A 10,101-nucleotide genomic window follows, 5' to 3' on the forward strand; every position below is an offset into this window, starting at 1 on the left:
GGTTTTAATCTGCATTGTGCACGCCTTGTTTGATGCATTTAAAGTATTAACGGTATTTTTTATCTTTCCATATCCTTTTTCGATAGCTGGTATTTATCACACACCCAGAAAAAACAGACCACTGAAAATAACCCCCACGGAAAATATCCTTGAGAAAAGACATGGAAAAATATCCCCTCCCCCCACCGTATGATATGGTAAAAATGCTATTCAATTTACGCCTCATAATGCCATGTATCTTTTTCTTAAACCCACTCCCCTTACTTTTCACGCGAAGAAACCGTTTGTTTTCACCTTACAATGGAGGTGTTAGACTTGAGGCATTGTCAAACCCCCCCCCCTTTCACCAATATCCTAAATATATTGTTAGACATTAATTATGGAAATAACTCTTTTCCACGCTTCCATACCAAATAGAATTACGCAAAGACTGTAAGCATACTTGGTTAACTAAGAATACTATATCTTTTCACACAAAGCTAACATTCTCAGGGAAGTCATTGGTTAAGCCTCTATCCGGATTATGGTATAAGAAACAAAGCATGAGGTAATTTCTATGTTGGTTATCAATTATTAGATTATTAAATATTTGCATTATATATTTAAGTCAAGACATAACGGACTGTATATTAAGGGAATGATAGAAAGTTGACAGTTGCTTTTAGATAAGATACGGAATTTATCAAAAACAGAATTGAGGTCGTAAACAGAGGAGGAAGGAAGGATGGGGTTTACATAACGAAAAAAGAGCGTATTTTACACTTTTTATCGAGTATAAACATCATATAGGGACGTTTGTATAGGGGGGAGGGGGGTTTTACCCGAATATGGTAGAGGGTGACCACGGAAAACAATTTTATTTTGAAAATAAAAAATGAAAACAGAGCTTACATTGCTAATTGTGGCTGCCAAGGCTTCAAGTTCATCAATAATTTCATATGTTCTATCCGTTGTGTCACAAAACTTTCTGATAATTGAATGGGGGCACATGGAGGGCCTTTGGGACACAGGGAGGGCCTTTGGGTGTCTGGGGGACATTTGGGGACCGGTGGGCCTTTGGGGGGCCCGGGATGGCCTTTGGGGGTCTGGGTGGGCCTTTGGGGGCGCCGGTGGCCCTTTGGGAGCTCGGGGGACCTTTGGGGACCGGGGGATGGGCTTTGGGGGTCCGGGGATGGCATTTGGGGGTCTGGGTGGGCCTTTGGGGCGCCGGGAGTGCCTTTGGGTGCCTGGGGGACATTTGGGGACTGATGGAGGGCCTTTGGGACCCCGTTGGTCCTTTGGGAGCTCGATGGGCCTTTGGGGGGCCCGGGGATGGCATTTGGGGGTCTGGGTGGGCCTTTGGGGGCGCCGGTGACCCTTTGGGAGCTTGGGGGGCCTTTGAGTGTCCGGGGGGGCAGTTGGGGACCGGTGGAGGGCCTTTGGGACCCCGTTGGTCCTTTGGGAGCTCGATGGGCCTTTTGGGGGCCCGGGGATGGCATTTGGGGGTCTGGGTGGGCCTTTGGGGGCGCCGGTGACCCTTTGGGAGCTTGGGGGCCTTTGAGTGTCCGGGGGGGCAGTTGGGGGCCTGGGGGACATTTGGGGACCGGTGGAGGGCCTTTGGGAGCTTGGGGGGTCTTTGAGGACCGGGGGCTTCCTTCGGGGTTGGGGTAGGGGGGTCGGAACCCTTTGGGGTTGTGATAGGGGACCTCACAACACTGTTCAAATGAAACTTGTGTATTATAACGACCACACTCAAAACCTCTTCCAAAATCTCTTCAAAAATCTTCTTTTAAAATGTCTCTATCTGTTTTGCCGAAATAGTTCCATAACCTGTCTAAAACGGTTTCGCCCAAATAATCCCTAAACGCGAATTCAGCGTGTTCCTTTGTTATTGGCATCTCTGCGCTAACGCATTTCAAATTAATAGGAAACCTTTTCGCGCCCTAAAACAATTCATCGCTAAGATGTTTCTTGCCTAATTGTTTCCATGGCCTTTGGTTATTAATATCCTTTGGAGTTCGACCAAAAGAGTTGTTCCCGAGGCAAAGACATTAATGATTTGGATCTATTCCTGGAGAAATGTTTCTAGGCCAAAATTTTTAAAGTCTGACAGATGATGTCATTGATTGATTGATCTGTCATGAAAGGGGAAATTAATTTGTTGTTTCTAAGGGGAATTATTGATTCACGATAGGTGAATTGAGGTCGACAGCACAGGTGTTCCAAATTCCGGGAAAGTCATAACATTGCCTAGAGCAACAACAACAAATACTATTTCTGGACACCATGACATTCACGATCGATTACGCAATCAATTTCTCGGAAATTCACTTCCCCCTCGAGTCCTAGATCAATAACATTGTTCCCGTTAGAATTCAATGCGCATGTGCAACCTTCGCCCCGGAGTTATTACACATAGAAACATCAAATAAATCGACCTTGGAAAAAGAGGTCATTGACCCCATTACGCAATCTTTCTCCCTAGGGAGGCTATGCCCATATTTGGTGTACTGACAGCATTAAAAATGCCGACAGAACCACGTGGTTCTGTTCGGACTCAATAATGCATCTCTTCTAATGTAGAAATATATACCCTGAATTTGCATATATAGGGGGGGGGGGGGGCTGAAATTAATTTACAAAATAAATTATTAATATATTTTTAAACACCATAAAAAAAGGCATTGAATGGTGTATTCACTTTGTTTCTTAACTCAATAATATGATTTGGTATATATTTACCCTTTTTTATTCTCTTTCCCAAACATAATAATCATTTTTTTGTTGGAAATGAATTTTACCCCCACCCCGGTACATACCAATTTGGGGTATATATTAGCACATTGGGGGGGGGGCAAATTTTATTTCTGATATAAATGGGAGGTAAGTTTAATTGGCTGAGAAGGAAACACGTGATCTAACTGTTGCCGGGAAAGTCATAACATTTGGCTTGAACAACAACATCAAATACTATTTCTGGATCATCCATAAAACAGACATGAAAAACATCAAATAAATCGAACAACATACATAACCATCCATGAAACAGACATGAATTGCTGTTGACATCCATAAATGTGACAAAATTCCTGTTTTTTCATTCTCACTGACAAAAACCATTAAACATCCATGAATTGCTGTTGACATCCATAAATGTGACAATGTTCATGTTTTTCAAATTCTCACTGACAAAAACCATAAAACATCCATAATTTGATGTTGACATCCGAGAAAAACATCAAATAAATCGACCAACACACATAACCATTCATGAAAACATCCATAAATGTGACAAAATTCATGGTTTTTCAAGTGAGAAAATTCCTGTTTTTTCATTCTCACTGAGAAAACCATAAACCACGTGGTCCTGTCACGATCAATAGGGTCATCTCTACTAGTGTTATAAGGTCCCCTACCCCAACTCCCGAGGGCCCCCCAACTCCCCCCCCCCACATTTTTTGTAATACTTTTTTTGCACGCTTGAGACAGAGGGCCCCCTCCCCATAGCTTTTGCCCCCCCCCCCCCCAATTTTCTTAACACTTTTTTTGCACATTTGTGACACAGAAGGCCCCCCCACCTTCGGGCCCTCCTTTGCAGACACGGGTTCGATCCCTGGCGTAGCCAGTTATTTGGTTCGGGACGGGGGTCAATGGTGTGACTCTCTAGGCTCAACCAAAGTCAACCCAGCTCTAAATGGGTACCTGGAGAAATCTGGGGAAGATAAGCCGGAAGGTTGAGTGAAAGCATAGGATGGCTGGCCGCCAACCCCCCATTGGACTTTCTGGCTGAAGGGCCATGAAAAGGAGATCATCACCGCCGGTTTAGACCTTAAGGGTCTAGTCCCGTCATACTTACTTTTTTTACTTACTTACGCCCCTCCTCCCTCCACACAACTTTTTGCCCCCCCTCCATTTTTTCACATTTCTTTGCGCGCTTGAGAAACAGAAGGCCCCCCTCCCCCCAACTTTTTAGGCCCCTCCCCCGTCCCATTTTTTTGCACCTTTTTTGCGCGCTTGAGACACGCAAGGCCCCCCCCTAACCTCCAACTTTATGGGCACCATCCATTTTTTAAAAACTTTTTTAAATTTTTTTTTATTTTTTTAACATGGTATTTTTCAAATTTTTTTTACATGTCTTCGAATGAACAAGTACACAATATGGGATTATATGAGACGATTATGGATTTGAACATCAAGGACAGCAACCATCAATGACCCTAACCATCAAGGACCTCAACCTCCAAGGTCCCCATTACCCCCCCCCCCCCAGAACGCCCCCTCCCCTCCATCCATATTTTTGCCCCCCCCTCCCCCCATTTTTTTTAACATGGTGTTTTTTCAACTTTTTTTAAATCTCTTAGAATGACATGAAACATACTTAAAACATAAAAAAATCACATTCAATATTTTCTAAATTCAAAATGAGAATGATATAGAAATGTTAGTCTTGACTTCTACTGTTAGAAAAATATTGTTTGTAGTAGCACTTTTTTTTATTGGACTAAATTTTTTTTTTGAACTTTTTTTTTACGTATCTTAAAATGACATGAAATGTGCTTATGGCTCTAACAATTTTACTCTATGCTTGCTCAGAGACGCAATGCAGCTATCCCACTGGTACTCTACGGTCAGTTATCGACACTACCTAGTTTACTGCATGTATTAAATCAGTATTTTTTACGCAGTGGAACGATAAACGCATAACTAATATCTTTACAAAATTGAAGATGAAGCATTTTAAGAATGTGTGTTCACATGATTGTGTTATTGTAGCATTGAATGCTGACAAGGAGAAATATTTAAACTATGAAATAAGTACAAGTGGTAGCACTATCGGAAACGTATGCGTATATCGTCATGACAGTAAGGACTTAAATTTCTTTGGAGTACCAAAAAAATTCGATTGTACAAATGGTGGATATGAGAGATTGAGATCTCCAGAGATGATTGCACTCAATGAGAACGCTAACATAAAAATAATAGTGGATGAAGAGGTGTAACTTCTTGCTAGTGCTTCCGGCAACATGCTACCTGTTGATAGAACCTATCGTCATCGCTTAGGTATTAGCATTCAAGTGAAAGCAAAGACGAAAAGAAAGGCCTACTCTTCTACTAACATCATAACCATATCTTGTCTACGTGCTGGAACTGTTACCTTTGTAAAAATGATGTTGTAATAGACAGTGAAATTGTCGGAAAAATAAAAAGGGTATTGGCAGAAAATATCACTAAGGAATATAAAGATGAATAGATGTAAAACAAAGTGCCAACAAACCTTACTACCATTGATCAAACAGTCAATGAATCAAATAATACCAAAGACGAAACGCATATTGAACCTGTCAGTGACACACCAGTAAAAATTATGTATGACTCAAAATAGAATAATGATTATTCTACTGACTACGAGTTAAGAGAAGTCAATAGCTACAATGTCAAGACAGCACATGGAGAACTATTTTATGGAACAGATTCAAATGTCCGAAGTTGATCATTGATATTAATAATATATAATAACGTATCTACCATATATTTATATTAATATCATATGTGTCATTATTTCATTGAAATATGTTATCTATTACTTTATTATATTTCCATTATTTCTAGGGTACGCTAAAGAGAGAGACAAAAAAATAACCATATACAAAGATCCTGACAAACAAACCGACAAAGATAGGCATGGGGAGAAGCAAACACACGCCCACACACATAGGCAAAGAGAATAAGAAAAACCAAAACACATACAAATACATAGATTCAGACAAACAGACCGACTATGACAGGTACTGGGACAAGCAAACACACGCCAAGACACATCAGTAAAGAAACTGAGATAGAAATTAAAACAAATACAACTATATAGATTCAGAGATGCAAACCGACAAAGACAAGCACTGGGACAGGCAAACAACCGCCCACACACACAGACAAAGAGAGTGAGAATATAGATTCAGACGTACAAACCGACAAAGACAAACATTGGGAGAAGCAAACACCCACCCAGATACACAGGCAAAGAGAGTGAGAGAGACAAAAAAACATACAAATACATAGATTAAGATGTACAAACCAACAAAGACAGGCATTGGGACAAGCAAACACCCGCCCAGGCACACACAAACAGAGGAAGTGAGAGAGACATAAACACATACAAATATATAGATTTAGATATACAAACCGTCAAAGACAGGCACTGAAATAAGCAAACACCCGCCCAGATAAACACCCCCCCCCTCCCTAGACACGCACAAGCAAAGGAAGTGAGAGAGACAAAAACACATACAAATATACATATTTAGACATAGAAACTGACAAAGACAGGCACTGAGATAAGCAAACACCCACCCAGACACCGGCAAAGAGAGTGATATAGACAAAAACAATCACAACTATATAGATTCAGAAATACAAACCTACAAAGACAGGCAGTGAAATAAGCAAACACCCGCCCAGACACGCAAGAACTGGAAGTGAGAGAGACAAAAAACAAATACAAATACATAGATTGAGACATACAAACCGACAAAGACAGACACTGAGAGAAGCAAACACCCACCCAGATTCGCAAGCAATGAGAGTGAGAGTATGGATTCATACTAAAAAGCGACAATGACGGACACTGAGAGAGAGGCAAACACCCATCCAGATACAAAGACGAAGAGAGTGAGAGAGTCAAAAATGTATAAAAATACATAGATTCAGACATACAAACCGACAATGACAGGTACTGGGAGAAGCAAACATCTGCCCAGACACATAGGTAGAGAGAGTGAGAGAGATAAAAACACATAAAAACCTATAAACTAACAAAGACAGGCACTGATATAAGCAAACCCCTACCCAGACACAGGCAAAGAGAGTGAGAGAGAAAAAAATATATACAAATACATAGATTAAGAGATACAAACCGACAATGACAGGCACTGGGACAAGAAAACATCCACCCAGACACAAAGGCAAAGAGAGTGAGAGTGTAGATTGAGACGTAAAAACCGACAAAGACAGACACTGAGAGAAGCAAACACCCACCCAGATTCACAAGCAAAGAGAGGAAGAATATGAATTCAGACGTAAAAAACGACAAAGACAGGCACTGAGACAAGCAAACACCCACCCAGACATACAATCAAACAGAGTGAGAGAGACAAAAACAAATACAAATATATAAGTTCAGACAGAAGAACCGACAATGAAAGGCACTGAGATAATCAAACACCCACCCAGACATACAACTAATGGAAATGAGAGAGACAAAAACACATACAAATATATAGATTCGGATATAGATACCGACAAAGACAAACATGAGAACAGACAAACACCACCCCAGACACACACAAGCAAAGGAAGTGAAAGAGACAAAAAAAAGTACAAATATATAGATTCAAACATACAAACCGACAAAAACAGGCACTGAGATAAGCAAACACCCACCAAGACACCGGCAAAGGGAGTGAGAGAGACAAAAAAAACTATATAGATTCAGAAATACAAACCTACAAAGACTGGCAGTGAAAAATGCAAACACCCGCCCAGACACACAAGAACTTGAAGTGAGAGAGACAAAAAACACATACAAATACAAAGATTAAGACATGCAAGCCGACAAAGACAGAAGCCGAGAGAAACAAACACCCACACAGATTCGCAAGGAATGACAGTGAGAGTATGGATACAGACGTAAGAACCGACAACGACAGACACTAAGAGAGAAGCAAACACCAACCCAGATACACAAGCAAAGCGAGTGAGAGAGTAAAAAAATACATAAGAATACATAGATTCAGACATACAAACCGACAATGACAGGTACTGGGAGAAGCAAACATCCGCCCAGACACAAAGCCAAAAGAGTGAGAGTGTAGATTCAGACGTAAAACCGACAAAGACAGACACTGAGAGAAGCAAACACCCACCCAGATTCGCAAGCAATGAGAGTGAGAGTATGGATTCAGACGTAAAAACCGACAATGACAGACACTGAGAGAGAGGCAAACACCCACCCAGATACACAGGCAAAGCGAGTGAGAGAGTAAAAAATGTATAAAAATACGTAGATTCAGACATAAAAACCGAAATGAAAGGTACTGGGAGAAGCAAACATCCGCCCAGACACATAGGCAGAGAGAGTGAGAGAGATAAAAACACATACAAATATATAAATTCAGACATACAAACCAACAAAGACAGGCATTGAGGTAAGAAGACACCCACCCAGACACACACATGCAAAGGAAGTGAGAGAGACAAAAAACACATACAAATATATAGATTCAGACATACAAACCGTCAATGACAGGTACTGAGATAAACAACACCCGCCCAGACACACAAGCAATGGAAGTGAGAGAGACAAAAACACATACAAATACATAGATTAAGACATACAAACCGACAAAGACAGGCACTGGGACAAGCAAACCTCCAACCCAGGCACATAGGCAAAAAGAATGAGAGTATAGATTCAAATGTACAAACCGACAAATACACGCACTGGAATAAGCAAACACCCGTCCAGACATACAAGCAAAAACAGTGAGAGAGACAAAAACAAGTAAAAATATATAGATTCAGACATACGAATCGACAACGACAGGCACTTAGATATTTAAACACCCACCCAGACACACAACCAATGGAAGTGAGAGAGACAAAAAACACATAAAAATATACAGATTTGGACATAGAAACCGACAAAGGCAAACAGGAGTACAGGCAAACACCCACTGAGACACACTAGCAAAGAGAGAGAGATACAAAAACACATACCAACATATAGATTCAGACGTAACAGGCACTGGGACAAGCAAACACCTGCCCAGACAAAGATAGGCACTGGGAACAAGCAAACACCAGCAAACACCAGTGGCGCGCCACTCTAAGTGAGCTTAGATTAACCCAACTTTTTGCATGTGTTTCGGGGCTGGTGTTTGCTCAAAAAAAAAAAATTTAGTCCAAAAAAAAAAAATAGTCCAATAAAAAAAAAGTGCTATTACAAACAATATTTTTCTAATATTAAAGTAACGACTAACATTTCTATATCATCCTCATTTTGAATTTGGAAAATTTAAGTGTCATTTTCTTTTATTTTATGTATGTTTCATGTCAGTCCAATAGATGTAAAAAAAGTTGAAAAATACCATGTTAAAAAAATGGTGAAGGGGGCAAAAAAGTTGGGTGGAGGGGGGGGGGGTCCTTGGTGTTTGGGGTAATGGGGACCTTGGAGGTTGAGGTCCTTGATGGCTAGGGTCATTGATGGCTGCTGTCCTTGATGTTCAAATCCATAATCGCCTCACATAATCCCATATTGTGTACTTGTTCATTCAAAGACATGTAAAAAAAAGTTAAAAAAATACCATGTTAAAAAAATAGAAAAAAATAAAAAAAATGGAGGGGGCCCATAAAGTTGGAGGTTAGGGGGCCCTTCCGTGTCTCAAGTGCGCAAAAAAAGTGTAAAAAATGGGGGGGGGGTGTAGGCAAAAAGTTTGGTGTAGGGGGGCGGGGATAAGTAAGTAAAAAGTAAATATGACGGGACTAGACCCTTAAGGTTCAAACCGACGGTGCTGATCTCCGTTTTGTGACCCTTCAGCCAGGAAGTACAATGGGGGGCTGGGGGCCAGCCATCCTGTGTTTTCACACATCTTTCCTTCTTACCGTCCGCAGATTTCTCCTAATACCCATTTAGAGCTGGGTTGACTCTGGCTGAGCTTACAGAGTCACGCCACTGACCCCCGTCCCGAATCAAATGACCGGCTACGCCAGGGGTCGAACCCATACCCGCAAAGGGGGGCCTGAAGGGGGGACCCTTCTGTGTCTCAAGCGCACAAAAAAAAGTATTAAAAAATGGGGGGGGGCAAAAGTTGTGGGGAGGGGGCTTCTGTCTCAAGCGCGCCAAAAAATATTACAAAAAATGGGGGGGGGGAAGTTGGGGGGCCTTGTGGGTTGGGGTAGGGGACCTTATAACACTGCTCAAATGGTACTTGTGTATTATACTGAACACAGTCAAGAACCGCACACTGTATTCAACAGACATAAAAATATCAAACCACATATCCATCAACAGAACAGAACTATGAAAGAACATCAACCCATCAATAAACAGAATTATGAAAGAACATC

The sequence above is a fragment of the Artemia sp. Qi Xiang Cuo genome, chromosome 2, assembly GCF_049724085.1.
Source record: "Artemia sp. Qi Xiang Cuo chromosome 2, ASM4972408v1, whole genome shotgun sequence".
Taxonomy (NCBI): Eukaryota; Metazoa; Arthropoda; class Branchiopoda; order Anostraca; family Artemiidae; genus Artemia; species Artemia sp. Qi Xiang Cuo.